Below are 26,755 nucleotides of genomic sequence, written 5' to 3'. Positions count from 1 at the left end.
TCTTCAGTGAGATTTTCATTAAATAAGATGCAAGCCTTTTGGAAATCAATAGGAGCCCTTCCCTTGACTTTGGTGGGCGTCATACGAGGCTCATGCTGCTGCCGCACTGAAACTGAGGGAAATGGACTCTCATCAAGCCAATTTAAATTGCTTAAATTAATTTGCCACACCTTAACTATGAAGATCTGCAAAGAACTCTACTCCTTCCTGTCCTCTTTAAACCCTGTATGCATTTTCCTCGGTTAAAATGTGTAAAACCCTTGACAGGCTCAGCCAAATCCCAGGCTGGCAACACCCTACAGGTTCACCCATGGTCTCCTGGCACCACTGTTCAAAAACTCCCTGAACATAATGTCTGAAAGAAATCACAGGTCAAAAATTAGACAGCTTACAATTTATCCTTACCTCCTATTCACTTTTGCCCTTCAAAAGAACTCAGCCCTAGGGAGCTGACAAATAAAGATAAATTACCCCTCTGCAGCGTTCTCTCTAACTAAGCCATTGTAGTGATTAAATGAACCTTAGAAGCCAAATTCAGCTTTGATAGCTGAAATTGGGGGGAATTTTTTGCCTTTTTACAAACACAAAGCTTGCAGCTTCCTGGGAGGAAGGGCTGAATTCAAGAAATTTCCTGGGTTAGCATTTTGGGGCAGTTATGTGTTAATGGGCTCGGTGACGTGTGGTAGGTGCTGAGGCAATTTATGGAGGCATCTCTAAATGTCATTATGTGGAATCATATCTGGCAGTGTCCAAGGCCAGGTTGGACAGGGCTTGGAACAACCTGGGATAGTGGGAGATGTCCCTGACCACAGGAGGGGGTGAAATGGGATGGGGTTTGGGTTTCTTCCAACCCAAACCATTTTGGGATTCTTTGATCTATAAAACCCCATTGAGGCCTCCCCCTCTCCAAGGCAAAGCCTCTTCCAGGGATGGGACCTGTCACAGCAGTAAGGACACCACCACAGCATGGCATTGATTCCTCTTCCTCATTGCTCAAAAAGAAAACCTGAAGAACAACTGAAGACACAAAAAAAAAAAAGAGAGTTCAAAGGAAACTGAAAAATGCCCAAGCTAGTTTAGCAGGAAGACCGAGAGATGGCTTGATTATATGGGCTTGATTATTTTTAGGAAAAAAAAACATCACTGGAGGGTTCTCCAGTCTCACACTGGAAGTTGCAAGGGCAGTAAATGTCTGGATGCTGGAAAAATTCAAATGAGAACGTCCAAGTGAACTCAATCAGCACAGACAACACCAAGGTGAGCAGCAGTGACTCCACCATTACCGGTGTGTTGGAATCAAGCCTGGATACCTCTAATTTTGGACCTGTCATTTCTCGACAAGAAATGCATTTCTATGCACAAGTATCTAAAATGAAAGCAAGAGAAGGCAGTATGCAATTATACACACCCAATACATGTATTATATACATATATTATATTGCATATATACAACAGACAATATTATACAGAATATAGAGGAAAGAATAAAAAAATTTCTACACCTGTGTGCTTCATTTAGAAGGAATTGCCGTGAGATGTAGTAAAACAAGGGGGGTTCTTGTCCTCCAGAAAACCTGAATTTTATCTGAGCAGAGCAAAATAGATGCTACACTTGCAGTTTGAGGTTTGATACATGTCTCACTATCCTCCTTTTTAGTCTGAATTCTGTTGTGCTCAAGAGATCAAGATGCATAGAGAAAAATATATTAAAAAAGAGGATATTAACCCACACACACTTTTGCCCCTTCCAATAACTCTAAGAACTCATTAGGTGAGCTCTGCTGCACTGGTAATTAGGTTCAGAGTTGGTGTCACTGTTGTAATGGGTTATTGATCGCTGAAGTTCTCAAAGAACTTCATGGTTCTGGGAGTTTGGGAAAAAAAACCCAAACCCCATGAAATGAGTGCTAGCCTTGCTAAATTTGATTTTCATTACATATTACAAGTCTTGTTACACTTCCCAACCCAAAGCTTTCATTTTTCCCCAGCAACAGTTTTATTTTAAGCTTTCCTTCCCCAGACATCTCTGTTGGCCATTTGGGCTGGGGATTAGATTTTTCACCTGTCCCAGGATTATTGGGAAGAGCTATTTTTTATTTTCTCGGGGTTTTTTAAGAGACAGCACATGTCTGGGGAAGCAAAAATAGGCTGTGGGATGGTGTCAGCTGCCAGAGCCCCAGTGGTGGTCTGCACACTGAGACCACCCTGTTTATACCATCTCTGTAGATGCGATCTATAAATATGTCCATATATATCTGTGTGTGTATATATATATGTTTATATATGTCCCCAGAAGCCACATCTACACAACTTTTAAATCCCTCCAGGGATGGGGATTCTACCCCTGCCATGGGCAGCCCCTCCCAATAACCCTTTCAGTGAAGGAATTTCCCCAATATCCACCCTGAGCCTCCCCGGGCCCAGCCTGAGGCCGTTCCCTCTCCTCCTGTCCCTGTTCCCTGGCAGCAGAGCCCGACCCCCCCGGCTGCCCCCTCCTGTCAGGGACTTGTGCAGAGCCACAGGGTCCCCCCTGAACCTCCTTTGCTCCAGCCTGAGCCCCTTCCCCAGCTCCCTCAGGAGTTCTCCAGCCCCTTCCCAGCTCCGTTCCCTGCCCTGGACACGCTCCAGACCCTCAGGGTCCTTCCCATGAGGGGCCCAAACCTGATCCCAGGATTAAAGGTGTGCCCTCAGTGCCCAGCACAGGGGGAATCTCCCAATTTCCCACCAACCCAAACCTTGCCATTGCTCCTGAAAGCAAATGCCCATCCCAGGGACCTCCTGCACCAGGAATGGGCCTGTGGGCCCCTCCAGAATGCCCATCAATCTCTGCCCACCACAGTGCACAGGCTTTACTGCAGATTGCACCGGTGCCAAGTGATCCCTACATTTAATTAATGCATTATAAATTGCCAGGTAATTGTTCTGTGCATTTTCCAGCTCACAGCTCTGTCACTGTTGAAACCCTATGAGAGCTTGATCCAGACATGAAGAGGGGAAGATGACGCCACAGTGCCCTTCAGGCCTGGAAGAAGATGCTGCAAGATGCAGTAATCAATTAAATGCTGAAGGAAGACTGGAATAATCACAATTACAGGGAACAGAATCCCCAACAAAATTCCAGAGCTGCTCCAGCAGCCTGCAATGGACACTTTGCATCCAGCATGGTGAGGAGAGAGACAGGGGCTGCTTGGGAAGGGAGAGGTTCCTCCTTGAGGGAAGGGATTTGTGCTCCCACTGCAACAATTCCAAACTGCTTCATTCTAATTGCATTCAAACAGCGATGCCAAAGCTGCTGCCAAGGCAGTCACAAGAGAAGGGCAGAGGCAGTTTGGGACCAGAACCTGCCTGGCCAGGAAGCACCAGCCTCGGGCAGGGGGTAACTGTGCATTAAGCAAATTGCACTTTGTTATTCTGTTATTTTTTATCAGCTTAATGGAAAAGCCAAAGGGCTCTTTGCTCTTTAACACTGCCGTGTCTAGTGCTGTGTTTTAAAATGCTATGTAATTAAATCAGGAGGCACATTTAATCTCCCAGTCTGAGCTGGGCCCAAACTGGCGGGACATAGGCAGGTATGGTGTCCCAGCCATCCCAGTGGGTCATTCCCTTCTCCCAGCCCTCCTGCAGCAGGAACCAGCAGGGCAGCACTGGGTGCTCGCTGGAATCCTGCAGAAACCTGAGCTGGAAGAAGGTTGAAGCCACATCAGCCTTTTGATTCTGTGATTGAGAGCAGCAGCTCGGTGTGTCCACAGGGACAGGCAGCTCCTGGCCACAGCCGCCCTGCCCCAGGCTGAGGGGAAGACATGAGCTGGTTCCAAGGTTTACCCCGGCAGATCTGCATGACCACAAAACCAGAATTTTCTTTTTAAAGCACAAGCTTATAACAACCAGGCTGTGCTTTCATAGCCAGGCCAGAAACAGGGCAATAAATCATTCTCCTAGTTTGTTCCCTCCATTTTAAACTAAAAGAGGAGAATATTAGATGGGATATTGGGATGAAATCCTCCCCTGTGAGGGTGGGGAGGCCCTGGCACAGGGTGCCCAGAGCAGCTGGGGCTGCCCCTGGATCCCTGGCAGTGCCCAAGGCCGGGTTGGATGGGGCTTGGAGCAGCCTGGGGGAGTGGAAGGTGTCCCTGCCCATGGCAGGGGGTGGAATGGGATGATCTTTAAGGTCATTTCCAACCCAAACCACTCTATGACTCTACAAATATTTTATTCCAAACAAAAGATTTTGTACATTTCCTGCAATGCTAAAAAGATCCTGAAGTCGTGGATCTTCTCTAGAAACATCTACTTGCAAGAAGTCAGAACTCCCTTCTCTGAAGTTATCCAGGTAAGTATTTAAGAACTAAGATTTAAAACACTCATTTACATTTGTTAATTCAGGGTTGTTCAAACTATTATGAGAATTTCAAAGAGGAGCAAGAATTGAACAGCTTAAGAGCATCCTTCAAAAACAGAGATATTACTTGCCTGCAGAATTTTCTTCCCCTAATCAGCCCACACAGAAGAGTTGTCATTTCTATCTAGTTCACTAGCAGATATGCTTTCGTTATTAAATATTAAATCAGAGAGAACAGACATTCAATTCAAAAACATATAGTTCAATCTGCCAAATTGCTACTTCCATGAGTTATATTGTGAACATATTTTGATAAAAAGGGGATTATTTAAAGATGCAACCAAGTCTGGTAATAAATGAGACCCTGTTTCACTTCATGCCTGCAAGTTTTAACTCCATAAACATAAATCTACATGGTGCCTTTTCCTTTTCTCTTTTAACTCTTTTTTGTTTTTATTTTTGCCTTCTAGATAGATGTTTGCAATAAGAGACAGTGTTTATTGTACTTAGAAATTTTAATATAAAAACCACAGAGGAAGCAGCTATCTGGAGGAACAGAGCAACACAGAAAAAAAGAAATTATTGTAAATCTGTTACTAAGTAGGACTGAGCAAATAACTCATTGTGAATAATTCACTCAAGAAACAGAGCCTCTTTCTATGCTCACAATCTAATTATAAACAATTTACTAACAAGCTGTGATTTCCTTGTTTTCCTGTCTGTTATTTGACTTAGCTCAATAACTTCATTCTTGTAAAAGCAACAGCTCCAGCATCGGACTGGGAGAGTCCTCCAAGGAAACCAATGTTTCGTGGTTGAATTTGAGCAGCAAACCCCAGTGTTACTGCCCGAATCCCACCTCTCCTGCTGAGACAGGGGCTTGGAGCAGCCTGGGACAGTGGGAGGTGTCCCTGCCCCTGGCAGGGGTGGCACTGGATGGGCTTTAAGGTCCCTTCCCACCCGAACCAGTCTGGGATTATCAAATTCCAAGTGCCCAGCCAGATGTGGCACAGCCCAACACAAACCATCCAGTCCTTGTGCACAGGGCACCTTCCTGGGTGAAAATAGGGAATGTGGGGAGCCAGAGCCCAGCAGTCCCATGGGATTGGTGCTGACAGGGCTGGGCACCCCACAGGGCACCTGCAGGGCCTGGCTGGAGGGAAACTGCACCTGCTTTTCTGCAGGATTTACAATTCTCTCCATGAAACTAATAGCCCTCACCCCAATAAAAGGGCATTTAACTTTTGGTTTTACGGGGACTTTTTATGTGCGTTATTGCAATCCAATTTAATTCACTCCCTGCTAGTTGAACTGGCACTCATTTCGGGCTGAAGTGATAACACATAATAGCCCCTTTCAACTGAATTGCTGAATAAAAGTCCAAATCAGGGCCTGTTAGAGCAGCTTTCCCTCTGGATGGTGCTCCATGGCCAAAGGAGAACATCCCCACTCAGCCCTCGGCAACGTCGGTAAACTCCAAATTGGGAGGTTCATTTCACAAGTTCATCACCTGAATGAAAATGTCCATTTCTCGTAATATTTAACTGCCATCACCACCCTGTGACTTCCAGCTACACTGAACACGAAAACTGAAGTTGCAAACATCTTCTCTTAATTGGCCAATGCACTGATCATTTAATTTTAACTCCAGTGCAGAATTTAAAAGAGGCATCTCTAATGATTCCAGTTTATGTCAATAAACTGCATCAAAACAGTCTGCCCAGGAAACCCATAAATCTCTACTATGAGTCCATTTGTTATTATACAGAAATAAATGACATGTTAATAGAACATTTATGGCAAAAGGAATTAATTCTGCTTTAATTCCACATTTACCAAAATTTCTCGTTTCCAAAGCTCCAACTCAAGAGTACAGGAGCATTTAATTCTGCTTTGCAGAAAGGAAAGGAATGGGAAAAGTGTTGCAAGAATAAATCCAGTGAGGATGGAAGATGAGAAGTTATCAGGAACTGGCAGAGGGACAGACACAGATCCTGGGAACATGAAGATGGGCTGCTGACAGAGCTCATGCTCCCAACGCACAGGAGGTGTGCTCTGCTCTCTTCCCTACTGCTACTTTGCTCCTTAGCAATCACCAAATTAACACTGTCTAAAAAAGAGAACTTCTACTTAAAAAGCCAACCCTGAAATTATTAGTAATGATTAATCCTATTGCAATAGCAGCAATGCCATATTCCAATGTCCTTCTGCCTCTGTGCCCCCAACCCCTCTCTCCTTCCTCAACCTTGGCAGAGCCCTGACCTGCAGCTACCTCTGCCCCCTTTTTAAAGGGAAGTGTTCCCTGTGGGAAGACTCCAGTTCCAGGGCAGCACCTCTGGCAGATGTGGATCCATTAACAATCCCTGGAATTACACTGAAAATTCATGTGACAGCTCTCAGTAATCCACAACTGGGATTGCCTGGGCAGCTGGATAAAGGCACATAAAGCACTCCAGGCCCTTCTCCTGCCTCACATATCATAATTCCCATTGCCCTGTGCTCATTTCCATGGAGCAGCCGATCCTTATCCTCACACACAGCTTCATCCTCCTTAAGGAGCTCAGTCTGTCCTCACTCCCTGTCTGGGGAGCACGGATCAGTGAGGGTTGGGATTGTTCAGCCTGAAGAAGAGAAGGATCCAGGGAGAGCTCAGAGCCCCTTCCAGTGCCCAAAGGGGCTCCAAGAGAGCTGGAGAGGGACTGGGGACAAGGGATGGAGGGACAGGACACAGGGAATGGCTTCCCACAGATGGGATATTGGGATGCAAAACAGTCCAACCCGGCTTTCCAATTCAGGTGCAAACACCTCTGGAGAAGAAAGGGAATGCAGACACCCGGTAATAAGGGAAAAAAGCCGCCCCACAACCCCACTGACAGCAGAGGCTGCACTTGCTCTGCTCACCCATGGAATGGGCTGGATCCTGCTGCCGGTGCTCCCAGACTGCAGATCACTTGTGGCAGAGCACAAAGAAGAGGCTGCATCTCATGCCTGAGAGTCCTTCAGCTGCTTCCCTGACAGATCCAAATGGATAGAAACATATCAGCTGCAAAGCTGATGAATAACCCCACACGTGTGCAGGAAAAGCTGGAAAACTCTTGACTTAACGATGCCACAGGTCAAAAACAAGCACTATTTAACGTGCCTGCTTTGAGACCATTTCTCAGTAAAGCATTAACTTATCACATAAAACCCACAAGCAAAGAGGATTTGCAAAGATCATAAAATGGAATATTTCTGACCTGAGCCATTATTCGATTTTCTGTGTTAGTAAGGAGAGCCCCTGAGTGTGCAGCCACAAAAAAAAGAGTGAAAGTCAGCAAACAGTCGAGAGCTGTGGAGAAAAAAAGAAAAACAGTCAATAAAAATATTCACTGGGGTCACAGGGATGGTAGAAAAAGCCTTTGAGCGAGCTCCCTGCACCTGTAAGCAGCTTCTTGAGGAGGGAGCTGCGGAGGGAGCGCCATATGGAGGGAATCCAGTCGGGAAAAGCCGGCGCCATCGGAAGCAAAGCTGGGTAAACACGGTCATATGCTGGGAGTTCAGCTAAGGTAAGGCAGGCTTAGAGGTCAACCTGGAGGGCACAAATTGGGGGCTGTAAATGATGCTGGGAGATCACAGCAAGGGGAGATTTTGAGAAGCCTGTGGGAGTTAATCTGCTGCAGATGGCTCGGGTGCTGCAGCGCTGGAGGAGCTCCGGAGCTGAACCACTGGCAGCATCTCTGGAGTGGGATCCCGGTGGGAAGCTCACCTGGAAGCAGCCAGCACCTGGAACAGGGCTCAACACGGCCCTGCAGTCATTGGGAAAATCATCTGGCATCCAGGGAAAAAATCAGCCAAGCAGCAGCAGGCCTGCCAGGGTACTGCTACTCGATTCACGCTTCTCTTGCTGTTGGCAAATTAACCAGATTGGGCTCATTCTTAGCAGATTAAACTTTATTTGCTGTTTTCCTTCCAGCTCCCCCTCCCCTCCCTGCAGGGCTTGTGTTTTTGCAGAACTGGGACTGCCCAGTGATGGGAACATCAACACCCGGATCTCAAAGGGATGCAACACCACTGACACACATGCCAGAGCCTCTGCCTGCACAGACCAAAGCATTCCCATTTTTCCCAGTCACAGCTGAAAACTGTGTGCACATCCAGAAACTGCTAAATATTTATCCTGAGCCTGCAGTATTCCACCATACAAACAGTGCCCAGAGCTGCACTGGGCAGCCAAAGGTAAACAGCCAGGCTAAGCACAGGGAAAAGGAGGTTTTTTATTTCAATTTCTTCACTTTAAGTATTTCAGCTGCATTCCCAGTGCCTGAGATGTAGATCTCCTTGGGTATTGACATTAGCTCTTGTTTGCAGAGCTAGTATCAAAGGGCAGCAGATCTGCTCTGGAAGCACTGGGAGCAGCTCACAGGATCTGAGCAGTTACAAAGCAGCAGAAAATAGGAAAAAGATGTAGAAAACATAATCGAGATATTGGGAATTCAAACAAGTCAGCACAATCCGGGAGAGAGTAAAAAGACTTCAAAAAAATCTTAATGGGAGAAAAATTAAGTAATGGTCACTTAATTCCTTAACATCAACATTTCCAGCTTTAATTAGGATCCAGGGAAATCAAATGTTAGAAGCCCATCTGCTTCCAGGCTCCAGAAAGATGAAAACCTTCAAAAATGCCATAAAAAGAGAAACTCCCAGGCTGGCAGCATTTTATTGAGTTCCTCCCCATAGATTTCAGCAGATGCCGCTACTGCGGGGATAAAGTGGGTCTGAAAACGCACCGTGCAGGAAGTTGGGTTAACTCGTTTAACAATTTAACACATCAGGGAAGAGGGATAATTTATTAGAGATGGCATCCCTGCTCTCCATAAACACAGCACTGGAATGATGGTGGTGCCACAGGGACACCCTGCTGGGAGCAGGAGCTGTTTAATCACAGAGTTATCCTAAAACAGAGCATTTCCATGCCTGGAAGTGTTCAAAGCCAGGCTGGAGCAGCCTGGGACAGTGGAAGGTGTCCCCACCCATGGCAGGGGGTGGAACTGGATGGGCTTTAAAGGTCCTTTCCAACCCAAACCGCTCTGGGATTCTGTGAAAAACACACATTTAAAGCTTTTTGCAGTGGAAGAAAGAGGTTTCAAAGCGCTACCTGGCTATGCCCCAGAGGCTGATCCCCACCTTTTCCTGAAACCAAATTTAATTAAATTCTAAAATCCTGAGACTGAAGCTAATCCTGTGTTTTGCTAAGTCCCAAGATATGATTTTCAAAGGATGCAGCACCGGGAATATATTTCTTCTTTTTATTAATTCTATTTTAATTCATTACTTTCACATGAAAAGAATGAGAAACCACCCACTTTCATTCAATATTATACCTTATTCCATATTTCACTGTTTAAACACTCCCAGCAGTGTGTTGTGATTGAAAAGGAAGTGAAATGTCAGTTTTAGCCAATCTTGTGTTCAATCTACCACAAAAAGCCTGGCCTTATTTGTGTGAGATGGAAGCTCAGCCTGCAATTCCAGGCATTTATCCCAAGCATTTCACAGCTGCCCTGTGTCTCTCCACAGCCCCACACGCACCAGCCCAGCACTCCCAGAGCAGCTGCTGGATCAGCCACTGGAAAACACTGAATGTTACACCTTGCTGCTGGTTTATGGGCTCTGTGGGAATCACCTGGGTTGACTCTTGTTCCTTATGGAATTCAAAGTGGTTTGGGTTGGAAGGGACTCTTAAAGACCCTCACATGGCACCTCCTGGCACAGGCAGACAGCCAGTAACCATTCCAGCATTCCATCCCTGCCCCCTGTGGAATACAGGCTGCCTCTGGTGGGGACAGTCATCTCCAGAGCTAAATACTGCTGCAAATATTAACACTTCTGCTCCAAGGATGGGGCTATTGGCTTCTCTTCTCCAAGGAAAACCCTGGGAAGAAGGCAGATCCAGGAACAGTGTCCTCAGGAACCCTGGCAAACACCCACAGCACACACAGGCCAAAGGAGAGGGTGGCAGCAGTGCCAAACTTCCCATCAGGAATGCACATCCTGTTAACTTTTCTCCCAATATGCTGCACTTGCTGAAGATTTATTGGAATTCTACATTTTCTCCGGAGCAGCCATTCTTCAACTGGCACTCCGAAAAAATTACAGGAAAATTTAAGGTGACTTAGAGCTCCACATGAGTTATGCTTTCATATTTCCCTTCAAACACCAGAAAAATCACCTTTCCCAAGGCTGAAAGCCTCCATGCTCAGCATACACCCTGCTGAGAGAGGCTGGTGCTTCCCAGGGAATTCCCAGAGGCAGGCACGGATCGTCCCAGGCACCCAGGGCCCAGGGCTGTGCCAGGGCTAAGGAGCACTTGCCATCAGGACAAGGCTTGTTCAGTTAAACACCACGCTTGGATTGGCTGTAGGGATGATTTGTTAAAAATCAGATTCTTCAGTCCCAGTTCCCAAATATTGATGCGTTCCCTAACTCTGTTCCCTAACAGCTGAGTTAGCCACACTCCACAGAGCATCCTGGAGGAAACTGCTAAGTTTGAACTTCCTGCTTCCTCATAGATCAGAGCGAGTTTTTCTCTGCTTTTCCTTTTTAAACTGGATTTAATTAAATATTGAGTAAAGTGCCACTGCCATCCATCGTGTGCTTTCGAAGGAGAAGTTCAGGGATGCACAATTATTTTGTTCGCTGAGACAAGGAAGAGTCAATATTTAATGTGCCATGAAGGATTTATAAAGAATATATCTTGCAGGAGAAATAAATACGAGGAGACATCTTTATCTCTCTGGGTTGATTCAGTGTCCATCTTTGCAGATTTCAACTTCTTTAATTATGTACAGAGAACAGAAGGAGCTGAAGGAACGTCAAGGCTCTGGATGAAAATGTTGTGCCAGGACAAATTCCAAACTCAAAAACTGTCACAGGGACCATGAAAGAAGTGAAGGAGTTAAGGCAGAAGAATTGTGACAAATTGGGTGTGAACCCTGTGGTTAAATGATAACATCACAGGAGAATCAGGAATGGGAAAGGAAGGGTTGGGTTTCTCAGTGCAAGGGAAATTCAATCCACTCAGAACCATGACCAGAATGGAGGTTAACAAGTACTATTTAATTATATATAGAGTTATTAAAAGTGTTTTTATAATAAAACAGAATGGGCAGCTGTGTGGTTATATAGGAAACTACAGGGAATTAAGGTAAATCTGTAACTCACTCAAGGGGCTCTAAATACATCCCAGGTTGGGAGAGGACAGTTCGAGAGATTTACAGCAGAGCCTTGTGAGGGAGTTCTGCTGCAGGTTCCCCACTCACCTCTTGTGATTACACAATAAACTCCAAGATTAAAGAGCAGTTCCATGGGTGCTAAGGAACCATGCTCACCTTCACATTTCTCCTGATTTTCCCTCCCTTTGAACACACAGAAATAAATGAGAAGAAATACCCTTTACACTTTTAGCCCATTTCTCAGGGGTTTGGCAGTGCTGGAAAACCTTTCTGGGAATCTGACCAAAATTCCTGACCAAAAAGTCTTTGTCCATCAAAAAATTCCCCATATCCAGATCAGTAGATCTGCTCTGGATGGAGAGCAAACAGTTCTGCTCTGATGAGAGAGCTGAATCAGCATCATTAAACTGTCAGGAGAAATCCTCTATGCTAATAAATACATTGCAATTGCAAGGCTCGAAACTGCAAATTAAGAGTACCTGATGCCCAAGGGGACAGGTGGCAGTGGGACAGACTCAAGGCCAAAAACGTTCTTTCCAGATGACCACGTGCTGGAATAAACCTGCAGTGTCCAGGAGGAGCAGCCAGAACATGGCACATATGGAAAATCATGGAATGGTTTGGACTGGGAGGAACCTTAAAGCCCATCCAGTGCCACCCCTGCCATGGGCAGGGACACCTCCCACTGTCCCAGGCTGCTCCAAACCCCGTCCAACCTGGCCTTGGACACTGCCAGGGATCCAGGGGCAGCCACAGCTGCTCTGGGCACCCTGTGCCAGGGCCTGCCCTCCCAGGGAAGAATCTTTTTCTAACGTCTCACCTAAACCTGAAGCCATTCCCTGTGTCCTGTCCCTCCATCCCTTGTCCCAAGTCCCTCTCCAGCTTTCCTGGAGCCCCTTTAGGGACTGGAAAGAGCTCTAAAGTCTCCCCAGAGCCTTCTCTTTTTAAATATTATTATTATTATTGCTGTGAGAAAAAAATCAGCCCAGCTCTGAGCCTTGTCATGGCATGGAAAGGCATTTGCAGGGCATTACCCAGAGCCGCATCCTCACAGAGGCAGGAGGGCTGATGGGGCTGCATTCTGCTCTCCATTCTCATTGTCTATTAAAAAACTGGATTTCTCCTTTTTTTTTTTTGACTAAGCCTAGAAACACAGAACCTCCAGCATGGCACAGTAATAGCTTTGACTCTGTCTTTATATAGGTCACATTGGGAGGCAGGCACGCTCCGCTCCATATGCCAGGGAAAAATAGCACTTTTTGACACACTACAACAACGTCTGAGGGGAAGAATGGCAGAGCAGCCCCCCCTCCCCGCTCCCATCAGCCTGAGGCACCGATCCCAGAGCAGCTGTCAGAGGGAAACCCCATTTCTTGAGAGCAACACTTCTTTCTTGTACTATTTATGGAGGTAACCACCTCCGAGAGGCAGCTTTGTAAAAGTGTAACCAAACCCACCAGCTGAGCACAGGAACCACTCACCAGCCTACAGAATAGGCTTGAGCTGCATTTGATTCCTGCTCCTTCCCCTCAACCACTCAAAATAATCCAAGTTCTCTGCTGCCCACGGGGAGAGGGTCAGGAGGGTGTTGCAGGGGTGTGTGACGGGGGCCCAGGTGCTTTGTGAGTGGGAACCCCACGTTTTCCCAGGATAACACATGAGCATTCCTGCTAATGAGAAGGCAGGACACCACCCAGGGCTGGGCACATTCACACCCCCCCCAGTGTCCCGCTAAATTAGGGATCCCAGTTATACGCTGTTCACTGAATTTTAAATGTCCTTTTTTCTGCCAAGTAGTTTAAACTCATTTAAAGGAACCTTCTTATGAGTGCAGAAATCAAATGTGATCTGCTCAGCCTCCAGTCACACCAGGGGAAAGCTATTTCAGGTGACTCTATACTTAGGCATGCCTCGAGTTTAGATGATCACAACCTTACCCTTCACTTGGTGAAGCCTGGATGAGATAATGAAACCCAGACTCAGAACAAACCAAATCTCCCCCAAAATGCTCCGAAGTCCAGCACAGCAAGTGTGAGTTTCACAGCACAGTGCTCAGGACAAAACTCCAGTCACCAGAATTCCACTTATATATGTATTAAAAATTAATGCAACACCTACAGACCAGTCCTAGCTCTGCTGTCTCAGACATTTCAAATCATTCCTTGGGACTTCCTGCAGGCAGCTCGTGGCTTTTGGGAGGGAAAAGTGGGAAAAGAGCTGACACTTCCAGGGATGTGTCCTCCCAGCCTCTCTGGGAAGCTGTTCCAATCCTCCATGCTTCTCCTGTTTCAGCCACACTGTGCTCCAATGACATTTTAAGAGCAGCACAGCACCATGGTGATTTATTGCCCAAGACTTCACTAATGGTTAAACTTCTTATAAGCCATAATATGGCAGGTCCCGAGCCCCAGTGAAATTATCAGCTCCAAAAGCAATGACTAAGCTTGTGAATAATTTAGACACGGAAAATCAATCAATTCTGTCCCACGTAATCACACTCAGACCTCAGCTGGCAGCACCAGGACCTGTTCATTGCTGCTCCAAGTCACCCATCACTGGAGCCCCAGCAGCCAAAAGCAGTTCATTAATTTTCCTGGCATTTACTAGATACTTTCTAGAGCAGACCTGGAGCACTACCACAGGAGAACATTCTTGGACCTCCCAAAAACCATACAGACTTGGGTTTTTAATGATCCCTTGCCTTGCATTTTATATCAGCAGGGTTGCAGGCTCCAGGATTCCACTGCCTCTGGCATTCCTGGCTCCCAAAGAGGGGAGGAAGCCCTGCTCCCTCTGAGGAGCTTTCAGCCTGGAAGCTTTTCACTTTCCCCGTGGTTCTGCAGCACCCAGCTGAGCAGGAACATTTCAGTTCTGGGTTTTCACTGGCAGTAGGTCCTGGGGAGGGGGTGCCCTGTCACCAAGGCCTCATGCACAGGGAGGAGCCAGCTGGGCCACACACAAATAAACCCTAAAAAGGGTTTCTGTCGCGCTGCACTCCTGGCTGGCATAAGAGACTTGCCCGTGAAAGGAAAGCTGGAAAAAGGAAGCACAAGGGGCCTCAGCAAATGGCTCAAAGTCTCACTGGGAGACTGGAGAAGAGCTGCAAGCCAAGCCCAGCTCAGCACCCAGGAGCAGCCCTTGCTCTGCTCCTCCTGGCCCCAGGAGCAAGCCTTGGACCATCCAAGACATCTGTCCCTGCCTCCAGTTAACATCCAAGGGATTTCAAGGCATGGGAACTCACATTGCCCAGACCAAACTATGTCTCCTGCTGGGCACAGGGAAGGAAGGACACAAAACTCAACAAAAATGTAGCTTTTTAGGCTGAAACCGTAACGTCTGAGCATTCCCTGAGCGCTCTAGGGAAAAGCAGAGCTATCTGAACTACACAGGGCTGTCGGTCAGAGGAGATTCCTCTGCTCCCAGCCAGCACCTCAGCACTGCTGATAAGGGATCTATTCCCATATCGTGGGAGAATATCAATATCTGTCCTTCACAAAAAAAAAAAAAAAGTGAATGATAACTCTTTGCCTGATGCCTGCATGATGAATTGGCGACCAAAAAGCCCTTTGAGAAGAAGGATTGGCCTCAAGTGGGCCATTAATATCAGAGCATTGCAGCTGTATCAGATGTTACAGTATTTAAATGAATACAATATTTTTCTACTTAACCAAAATGATTCTGTTCACACAGAGCACGGGTGGGGCTGCACAGAAATTCTTAGGGACAGCCCAGCCAGGCAAGGCACAACCCCTCTGCTCCCCAGGGCAGGGGGGACACACAGAGCAGAGCACACGTACCTGCAACACAGGGCATTCCTCTGAAATTCCACTTGGGCTCTTAAAGCCCCTTCAAGGAGTTATTAAAGCAGAAAATTGTAATGATCTGACAGTGTTACAGCACAATAACCCTTCATTTGCATGAAATCCTCTGTAATAACGTACTTATCTTCCAGCATATAAATGCACAGGTCCCTATAAAGTTCTGCATGGCAGCACAAGTTTGATAACACTGGGTTATCTACGGCTCCTTGACATCCACTGGAGGGAGGGGTGGGAGCTCTATGGATGTCTGGAGCACATTATTAATAGCACAACAATTCAGAAGCTGCAAGGAGCACAGCAGATTCCCTGTAGCTATTTTTAATGTCTTTCTAGGCATCCCCCTCACTGCCAGCAAAAAGACAAACTTGTTTTACTTATTATCAGCAAGATCCCTCTGTGAAATCACAGCGACCTTCACTGCTCCAAGCCTTACTTGAAGTGCACCAGCAGCTCCCTGCTCCTCAGAGGCAGCACCCAGCACCCCACAAGAAGGACAAAGAGCTCTCAAGTGCATCAGCACTCGGCCAGAGCCAGCAAATGGCAAAACCAAGCCACTCCAACACCCAGGTACATCTAAGGATGAAGAAATACTCTCTGGGGTTATATCCCCCAGCTGGGTGTCTGCCCTGCCCAGCAGCTCCAGCTGGAGGGTGCAGGCAGGGCTGTCCCTGGGGCTCAGCCTGGGCAGCTTTCAGCGTTTGCTCTATCCCAGCCAGGTGAGAGAAATAAAGAATCCACCCAGCCCTCAGATCTTTTGGGCTAAAAAAAACCCCAGACTGCAATCAGAGCCCCTGGGAGGAACCTCCCAGCAGCATCAATGCAGGTGCCAGCAGGAGCAGTTTTACAAATTGCATTTAAACACACCTAGGCTTGTTATAATCTAGAGATGCAGTGGGAACAGCCAGGAATAAGTTAATTTTCACAGACACATGGCCACTGAAACCCCCTGAGGATCCTGCATGTCTGACTCACTCAGGGATGCCACTGCATTCCAGGCAGCCACTGCCACGTCCTTGCTGCACCTGAGCTGTTCCCACGTGCATCCCAAGGAGAGGCAGGGGCAGGAAGATGATGCCAACAGATCAGCTGAGGGATGCTCGCCCTGCAGAGCTGCTCACAGAGAATCAGACACGTTCCAGAACAAATCCAGAACCTTTCTGCTGTGGACTGGCTGCAGTGCCAGCTGCCAGGTGGGACATTGCCCAGTGTTGAGGACAAAACTAGACAATGTGCAGAGTCACTGACCACCACGTGGGCATCTCCCCTGTCCAGTGCAGAGGAACCCTTGGTGACCCCCGGTCTGGGGGCAGGAGGTGGGTCTGGTTCTCCAGGAACATGGACTCTGCCTGTGCTGAGGGGCACGAGCTGGGCCAGGCTTCCAACAAAGAGCTGGGATTTCATTCCAGGCTGAACAGGACCCCCTGAACACACAGAACTGCCTCCACTCAGCAGCACCTTTCCCCAGGCTGGGGATGTGTGCAGGTGGGGCAGAGTGTCCGTGGGGACTCCAGGGAGCTCCTGGGTAATGTTCACATCCCTGCTGCTCTCACTCCCGATGGAGAAGGGCTCAATGATACGTTACAGAACCACTGCTTGGAATACTCTGAAGCATCAAATATCCCATTCTGAACTGCACAGCAAGAGCTGTGAGCCTTTATTTATTCTCTAAAAAGGAGGAGTTACTAATGGCCTGGCAATCTTTAAATCCTTTTGTTTAAAGGACAGAGTATCAGAGACGTTTTCCGCTCTCCAATAACCACGGTTATTAACCACCACATAAAGGCCAGTGATATAAAATACACAATTTCCCACGATGTTTTCCTTTGAAGCAGAACTCAGGATGTGAACTCAGCTCTGCTCCGCCGCTGCCAGTGGAGTGTAGATTTTAATTAAGTGTATCACTTGATGAAAGGCAGGATGCAAAGCAACCTTGAGCAAATGTTTCAGTCCTTGGGCAGGCTGGGACACCCTGTTGGGGTGAAGGCCAGAGCAATGCCTGAACAGAGATTAGAATGCAGGTTTTAGATCCTAAAATAAGAATATAAGAAAAGTCCTTCTGGATTAGCCCAGTGGCCCAGCCAGCAGCCTGTCCTGCCTTTGGCAGTGGCAACAGGAGGGGTTATTAAAGACACCACAAGAGCCAGAGCCATTATAGAGAATCACAGAATCATTTAGGTTCAGAAATCCATCCACAACCATCAAGTCCAACCATCCCCCAGCACAGCCAAGGCCACCCTTTACCCATGTCCCCAGGTGCCACATCCACACAGCTTTGAAGTCCCTCCAGGAATGGGGACACTGCCACTTCCTGACACACAAACCGACTCTCAAGATCATTAAATCATCAATGCACACCCCCCACAGAAAAAAAAAAAAAAAGTGAGAGAATTTTACTTTGAATCAACCCAAACTGTGTTGGGATAAAACAAATAACAAATGAAGGAAAGTTAGAGCTTGCTGGGTAAAAAACCCCATTTACTTTATAAGATGCTTTCAAAGCGTGACCCCCCACAGCCACCCTGCCTGTGCCTCACCCCAGGCACTGTCCCTGTCATGGGTTTTCATGGTTGGTTCCACGTGAAAGGGAATGGATATGCCACATTTGATATTCCTGAAGACAGATTTTCAAGGGAAAATTGTAAAAATGTATTGTAACTCAGCAAAGAGACCCAGGGTCAAGGAAGCAACGCAAGAATGCAATAAAATAGAGCAAGAATTAAATTAGTGCAAGCAATTTCTACATCTCAAGAACCGATGTAATGACAAAATCATAGGCATGCACCAGTATTACATAGAAGTTAAGACTGATAATACATCTTCATCTTTAATTTCTCTTAGATTTACTCATCTAAATGAGCAAATGCTTGGAATTTGGCCCAGATCAGGATTTCAAGCCAAGAAAACCTCAGGCTGTGGAGATCAGGGGCCCTCAGCTGTGCATTTTGCATCCTGCAGGAGACATGGAGGTTGAGAAAGATGTGAAACCCTCCCCCAAAATTCCTTCTACTCTTCATTCTCAGACTTCTTCCACTTCCTCCCTCTTTGTTCTCCTCTTCCCCATTTCCCACACCCAAGGGCCTCTCCTCAAACCAACGCCAAGCCTGGAATGACTGAGGCCCTGAGGATGAGGAGCCATGGGGAGGTGGCAGAGGGATGTTCCTGGTGGGGATTTGGGGCTTGGCTTAGGGCTCCAATCAGAGAGGGCAATAGGGGCAGGGTTATCACCCAGCCAGCCAGAGCTCCTGGGCTTGGGATGCCTTCCAGGAGGAGAAAAGTTATAGGGTGAACTCTATAGAGAAAACAGACTTAAAATTAGGTTTGGGGTTTCAAGAAGAAGAGTGGATGAGCATGTTTTATTGGGTAATATCTGAAAGCCTGCAGGGCTGGAGGGTTAAAATACGTGCTGCTCCTTTCCTTGACAAATGGTTCATATTTCCTTCGGAGCTGAGTGTCTGCCAACAGCTCCTGTACCACAGGGTTAAACTTCAAAACACAGAAAAATGGGTTTCTGGTGGTTCCTTGAAGACCTATAAAACATAGGCCAAAATCCACCCATGAATCAAGTTCTTGAGCACTTAGTTCCTCTGAAAATTCATCTAATATCTGTACAAACCTGGGCTTGAACACAGCTGAGGGAGCCATTGCTATCTTTTGATAACTAATGATAAGCCTTTTATCCCCAGCAGGGATTGAGAGGATCAAGAGTAAAATGGGTTTCTGACGCTGCTGATTTGAACCCTAACCTGATACCTGACCCCAGCCCCGAGTAGAGCCCAGTGATTTACAGCTTGCAACACTCAGGATAAGCCTTTGGAGAGACGGAGTTTAATCTTAACTGAAGGGTTTCATGGTCCGCCATGAAAGCGGCTCCTAAGCCTGGAGCTGTGATGGCCATATTGTCCCTTGGAGTCACCCCACGGGACTGACACAGCCCACGGGGACATCAGCCCTCGTCCTGCATCGCTGAACCCACACCCAGCCCCTCCGAGCTGCAGATCCCGGCCAGCAGAACTTTATCCATCAGTGGTCAGCGGGTCCAGTCCTCACCTTGTCCCACAGCCCTGCCAGGGGTCCCTGGGAGCTCCACCCCTTCCATCTGCTCCTCCCCCAGCTCCTCCTGGTACCTCCCCTGTCCCCTGCCCGCTGCCTCCACTGCCCCGTGAGGCCCGTGTGACGCCCGCTGACCCAAGACTTTCCTCCCTGGGACTCCCCAGGCTCCCTCAGCCCAGCTCTGTGGTCCCCCAGGCCCCCATTTTGAACCCCAACTCCCACTGACCAAAGCTATGCTCCCCTGGCCCACAGCCGTGTCAGAACCAGCTACCAGCGACTGCTGCCTCTGCAGACTTTCCCAAATTAATCCCTGTGGCCCCAACACTAAACATCACCCACCTGTATGTGATTGTTCCTAAATGAAATGCATCCGAACTCACTGAGCACTCTTCAACAAATGCCTTCCCTGCCTTTGTGGTATTTTTATAACCTGCATCTCAAGTGCCTTTCTAGTGCATCATCCCATATATAATGAAGAAATACCAGACACGGATATAACACTGGAACAGATGCTCCTACCACCCAAGTGAATAATTTCAACATTAATTCAAAAATCTTTAGAGCAGTCAGGATGCCAACATGCAGAGGATTATCAGCCAAGGGAAGAGAAATTTAATGTATGCAGGTAAAGGCAAATTTGTTTTTCATGAGCACCACATACTGAACTGAGCTGCTATAGGTCAAACCTATAGCAGGTGTTTCTTGCAAGAGGCAAGGAGGAGGTTTTCTCTCAGGCTTACATTTTGATATCCAAAGCTAATTCCTTTAAATGCCATTAGTTTTGGTGCCCTAACCAAATTAATCCCAGTTCACATTCAGTAATCAAACCTTTTCAATCAGATGCTGGGAGCTAAAAGGTAATCAAGTGCTATAACTGACTTGACTCGGGGGTTTGAAACCATGAAGGATGGAGCCCTTCTGGAGCCAGTCTGGTGCCTGACTGAGGAGCTCCCCTGGCTGTTCCCGAAATCTCTCAGACAACATGTCTGGGAAGCCCAGGACTGATCCCCTTCCAGCAGGCTGCTTCTGCCCCACTCAGATTTCTGAGAAGATTATCACACTCAGATTTCTCTGAAGTCATCTCCTTTTCATTCCCCCAATCAGATAAAAAGCCCAGACAGGAATCCAGGGAATGGATGTACTGCTTCCAAAGGATGCAGATTTTCCTCTCCTTATCACCCTTCCCCAGCCAAGTACACAACTATCATTAACTGCCCATTGTCCCAACACAAAGTCAGAGGAAGAATTCCTGTCAGGTGCTTCAGTGGGCTCATGTTAGATCCAGGGAGAAAGGATTTCATTAACCCAAAGGGATGGATTTGGGTGTTATCCGTGTTGTCTCAGCAAAGGCTCAGCCCTTCCATTGCCATCCCAGCTGCTTCCTCTCAATGCCAGGCAAGTTCCTTCATCCCAGTAATCTGTGGAATGATCCAAGCTCCAGGGAAGAGTGTGAGGCACAAGGACACTCCCTGCCCTTGGTGTTTGATGGGGATCAGAATTGCAAAAGTGCTTTTGATTATTGGCTGCTGTCAATCAATGACAGCCCCAATTATAACGACAGCAAAGAGAGCACGTGGCCACCAATAAATTTACAAGGATTGATTTTCACATACCAGCACAGCAGTAATACAGACTCCCATTCAAGGAGACCTTATTAACCAGCCAGGCTATGCAGCAGTAAAACAAGAAATTGCACTGAACAGGAATGTAATCCCCATGGCCCTTCTCCTTCCCCACAAAATTCTAGTTCAACATCGATTTTTTATGTTGAACAAACACATCATGAGGCTGAAATGAGATAGGTGGATTCATCTTGAGCCTTTTTCTGCTAAAAAAATGTCTAGGAACAAGGTGAGAAAGCCCTGTAATTACTGATCCAGGATTCATTTCATTCATTTGCAATGCAGCTCCCTCCTGACCTTCCTCCAACGCCAGTGTTCACACACACCCCACAGTATCAGCTTGGGTTGCTCCACCTCCAGTGGGGCAGCGAGTTTCAGGGTATTGGAATGAACTGGAACTTGAGAACCTGCAGTTTTTATTCCTGGTGTTACCTGGTTTTGCTCAGTACCTCTTGCCTCCCACCTCTCCTCACCATCACAGCATCACCACAGGGAGCAGCTCTTGGTACGGGGGAGAGGGAGCTGGATGAAAAGAAGGGCCCTGGTTTCTATCCACAAAATCCTGGGCAAAAGCTGGAACACCACATTTGTCAGCAGTTTTGCACCATTCTGCTGCAGCACTGAGCTGGAACCTCACAGGTACTGTTGGGGCAGGGAGGATGAGCCACCTCACTGGTTCTCAGTGACAACAAAATGCACTCAGGTCCCACTTACTGCTCAGCTCCTGTTTGGCTTTAAAACTGCCAAAATATCAGTGGTTACTGAGGAAGAAGATGAGGAGGGTGAGGCCCAAGGAGCCACATTCTCCCAGCACTGCAGCTCCAGCTGCTGCACATCTTCCAGCACAGACTGATTGCAGGTCCCGAGGCTTTTGTTATTGTTTCATACTCCAGAGAGTAAATTCATCAGGAAAAAGAAAAGCAGCAAACCCTAGAAAGTACCAGACATTTCTAACCTGAGTGACAAACGTTGAGCACTGGGGAGGACTGGAACACAACCAGTGAGAACAGGGACAAAACACAGACGAGCTGGTGGCCCTGGAGCAGCCTCAGGGTCCCAGAAGGGTCATCTTGCTGGATCTGAAATTGAATGGGTTTCAAAGCATGTTTACCTAATTCTGCAGTTCCAATTACTGCAAATTCTAGAGCAGGCAAAGCCTTGTTATTATTCCTGCCCAAACACACCCCCAGCTCACTGAGACACTGCACTGCCAGTTGAACCAACAAACCCAGCTGGGGAGGAAACACTGCCAGGACGTGGCTCCCGCTCTCCCAGCCGCATTCCCACCACTGACCAAGGTAGGAATGATCCCATGCTGCCCAGAACAGCCCCAGCAGAGCCCCTTTCTGCAGGCTCTGGGGGTGTTTGTGGGCACAGTCAGGGCTTTTTGCCCCTCTCAAGGAGCTGCAGAATTGAGCCAGGCCAGGGATCCATCAGCCCTCACCAGCATTCCTCTGTACCAGAGGCTTTATTTTAAGTAGAGCAATCCTTTCTTTTGTCACTGAAGTGGAGTTTTAAAATGTCTCTCTTGTAAATGTGCCAAAAATAAGAGCATAATTTATTCATTTCCTCTATGTGCATTTTGTTCCTGGTTATCTTTCCAACTCCTTGACTGCTGTGAAAAGTTAAAAAAGGGAAGAAAAGGAAAAAAGCACCTCTAAAGGTTAAAACTTTGAGCCAATTTCAACTTCAACATACATTAGAGAAGTGTATTTTTCATTCATTCTTCCTGGTGACATTTCAAGCTTTGTTACAAATCAATCAGCATTTCCAAAAGCATTTGGAGAAGCAGGAAACTATAGTAGCTACAAATTCTACAACCTCTATTATTCTTGCTATTTCACTCGTTTGGATGAAAAACATTTCAAAGGCTATTTTAAAAGAAGCAAAGATCTGTCTGAAGTTTCAGGACAGACAAAAGATTTCTGTACAATGTTTCAACAGCAGAATAAACTTTAGCAATATACACAGAATTTATTTCATCATGAATTTGGTCAAGCATTCAAGAGGATGGAGCCTGGAAGAGAGGGAAGAGATACAAATAACACAACTCTGTATGATGTGGAAATACTGGGAAATAGGGAACGTACCTAAAAGTCATAGAAGACAGATTTAAGGCGGAAGTTCTAGAAGCTTCCTTCAGCGTGGTACTTATCACCCAAGGTCACAGAATCATTAACGATGGAAAAGACCTTCAAGATCATCAAGTCCAACCTTCACAGCACATCTCAGAGTGCTGCATCTACTTTTTGAACACTTCCACGGAGGTGACTCCACCACTGCCCTGCGCAGCCCACGCCGATGTTCAACCACTCTTTCAGTAAAGCATTTTTTCCTGATATCCAACCTGAACCTCTGTAGTGCAACTTCAAAACCAATTTATTCTAGTGCCCCAGGAAGGAGCACCTCAGCTCCTGACAGCAGTGCTGACAGCCCAGCAGTGTTGTGCCAGGGGTGTCCCCTGGAACTCAAACGCATCAGTTTTACCTCCCCAGTGCCAGCAGCAGCAGTGCAGGTGTCCTGTGGGATGGGACACACGGGCTGCCCTCGGCCTGAAGCTGAAGAGAGCAGCGGTCACTTGGCTGTCCCTGCTTGCTGCAGGAGCACCTTGTGCCATGAGGGGCCAGCACAGCCCCGTGTCCTGACCCTCGTCACCCTGGGCAGCCCCACAGCCACCCCTGCCCTGCTCCCCTGCCCTCCCCATCCCACACTGCTGCAGTCCCAGCAGGAGCAAACACTGCAGCCTGATGGACGCTGAGCCCCAGGGCCAGGCAGGAAGCAGCGCAGATAAATGGTTATCTCCATTTGCACAGCCTGGCTGCCCGGGGTTTTAATCAGGGAGTAATTGCTCCTGTTTGTTTGGGAAACTCGAAGGGATCAACCATCAGTCAGGCTCAGAGAGGAAGCTGTGCCTGGGAGAGGACAAGGAGGAGCAAGAAGCCCTCAAACCTGCACACTGCCAGCCTGGCAAAGCTCTGGCTGCCACATACCTACCATATGCCCACTTTGTACCCACCCAGGCTGATCCCAGGTGGGCAGAGCAAACCCAGCAGCCTTGGAGAATGGGCACGGCCCTCCCCAGATGACACATCTCCTGACTTGCCCCAGCTCAAGGCAAGCAGAAAGCAGCTGGAATCACACTGTGCCCAGCCTGGGCAGCAGTGCAGGGGGAGGAGGACAGAGGTGCCACATGATGGATCACCTCCAGCTCGCAGCTTGTCACTCCTGGTTACCATCATTCCAAAGGAGGAGGAAAATCTGGGCCTCTGAGTGACGTTATTCTCTATCTGGAGTCTGGGGAGCACCACAGAGGAGGCTGGGAAGAGCCTTTTCCATGAGTGATAAGCAACCCCTCCTCACTTCCCATTTGCTGCCACGCTTCCCAAGCCAGGCTGGGATAAAGCTCCCCTCAGCCCCCAGATGGAGATGGATAACGGAGCTTGAAGTGACGCGAGGTCACACAAAGCAGTGCTTTGAGCTGGAAAATGGGAATGCTGTGCATTATTGTACAAGGGCCCCCAGCCCTGTGGCAGCTCCTTCAGCCACTGCTGCAGGATGGTTTTCAAACACTCCCTCCGGAGGGAATGCACACAGATACTGCTGTGGAAATCAAAAAAGGGCAGTTCTGCTTCCAGCATTCTGTGACCTGTCCAGATGGATGCTCTCATGCCCCAGGCTGTCTTTTCCTCTTATCCAAACTCAAATGAGAAAGAAATTCCACTCTGCTCCTCATGAGTCAACAGGAGGGTCTCCCTGACCCTTTTGGCTCTTTAGTCTCAGTGTAAATCATTTTAAATCAATTCTCACTCCATTTTCCTTTGCAGAATTCATCCATGCAGGAATGAATAGAGTAGAACTTGCCATCAAACTTTGTTCAATCACACTCTGGCAAATTTAAATTCAATCCCCTTTTGCTGATACCTTTGCCTATGATTCTTTAGGCGACACAAGTCACTCATCTGTGACACAAGGTATGGGCACAGCTGAAGCAGCTCCACGAGCAGCAGTGGATGAAATAATAATAATTCATGGTTGGGAGATAAGCAAGAAACGAATCCCCATTTAAAAACCCTGCACAGATGCCTCTAGCAGGTTCCTGCTTGTCTTTATGGTTTCATCGGAGCTATTTCTGTTCCAGGATGTTATATTTGTAATATTTTTTTTATTGTGTAGGAAACAGCTTATTTGATCAATTTGCCCTATTTTTCTGTTCATGAATTTAGTGGGAGGTTAATCATTTCCCTGGGTTTACTAGAAATTACCTGCCAGATATAATTGCAGTAAATAAAACTTACTCTGGAGCTCAGACTTGTGCGGTTCAAAACAAATGCCTGCAATTACTGCATTTGTGGAGCATGAGCTCAGGAGAGCAGGAACACGGGGAAGGAAATTAGTCTGGGGTCTTAAAAGGCACCTAAGGACTGCAAGTGCATGTTCCCTGGCAGCTGGTCAGCAAATCCCTACGGACATCCTGCTAAATGCTGCCTTGCTGTCCTGGAGAGGCAGCAGTGGCTGTGCTGTGCAGAGGGCAGTGGCCTGTGCCTGCTCCCTGCACATCCCAGGCTGCTGGGGGAGCAGGGATGTGACTCCAGAAAGTGCTCAGCAGTTGCTCAATGCCCCTTGATCCTTCCCCCATGCAGCACAGTTCTGATATTTTCCTTACATTTACTCTTTTCTGTCACAGTTTGAGCTGCCTTCGACACGCTGTTAAATCAGGTGCCCTCTCCTGCAGCTGCAGTGCCTTTGCCACCTGTTGACAGCTCTGTCTCACACAGACACGTCTGAAAAACATTCAGGTTATGAATCAACCCTGTGTGTGACCTGCAGGGAGGGCTGGGAGCAGGGGCTCAGGGCACCCCTGGCACCCAGAAATCTGAGGAACAAGCTGCATTTGTGCTTCCAGCCTTTGCTGTCCCTCAGGACCCTGAGATCAGCTCCAATGTGTGGGGGCAGGAGTGGATAATAAGGATTTTTTGCTTATTAAGAAAAAGATTTATTTTGGAAACATGCCCCTGCATTTCTCTCAACACTGCACAGTAAAATGCACACATAAGGAGGGCAATTTCCTACAAGTCTGCAATTAAAAAAAAAAATCCCCTTTAGAGCTATTCCTAATAAATACTGCTTTTAGATGCTGAGCAGAATGACTGGAAAATACTCCGTGTTCTTTACTGGCTTCCTGAAGCAAAAGCCTCAAAATCTATCCCCCAGCAAGAGCCATCTCTGAGGTTACATATCCCTGCACTCCCCTTGCAATAATCCCTTTTACATTAAAAAATAATGAGCTTCATCTCATTTGCAGATTCTTAAAAGCACCGAATCCTGTGGTCACTTGGCAATAGGAACGCACATCTCATAAATAGTAAATGAAAACAGAGCTCTCTTACCTTCCCCCAGAAGCAGGGCTGAAATCTGGGCAGTCCCACAGGGAAACAGATTCCTTTCAGGAGGCTCTCATTCCAGAATGGCTGAAATTCCTGCCCAGGGACGCTTGTTTGGGGGAAGACAGAGGGTTCTGCTGGACATTTAAAATGCTTGTTTCACTATTCCCATCTTGATAAACCTCTCCATAAATGCAATTCTTTCTTGTAGTGGAGAAGTGCCAGAGCTCCTGGTAAAACCCAAATCAGTCATTTTTATGGGGAACCTGCACAAATGCCTGTTTCACCAAAGAGGAAATTTGAGAAGCATCTACAGCTAAGCAGAACA

General features: G+C 47.3%; 1 long non-coding RNA gene across 1 annotated transcript in view; it reads right to left on the bottom strand.

Moving 5' to 3' along the window:
• Positions 1-26,755, bottom strand: part of LOC125331838 — a 58,428-nt gene extending 31,673 nt beyond the window's left edge. Inside the window, exons 1-2 of the long non-coding RNA XR_007206233.1 lie at positions 26,434-26,755; positions 7,579-7,670 (exon numbers count right to left, since the gene is read on the bottom strand). This is a non-coding gene — a long non-coding RNA (uncharacterized LOC125331838). The remainder of the gene's footprint in view (positions 1-7,578; positions 7,671-26,433) is intronic.

The sequence above is a fragment of the Corvus hawaiiensis genome, chromosome 11 (genome assembly GCF_020740725.1).
Source record: "Corvus hawaiiensis isolate bCorHaw1 chromosome 11, bCorHaw1.pri.cur, whole genome shotgun sequence".
In the NCBI taxonomy this organism is placed as follows: Eukaryota; Metazoa; Chordata; class Aves; order Passeriformes; family Corvidae; genus Corvus; species Corvus hawaiiensis.
This window is presented reverse-complemented; position numbering and strand designations above follow the sequence as displayed.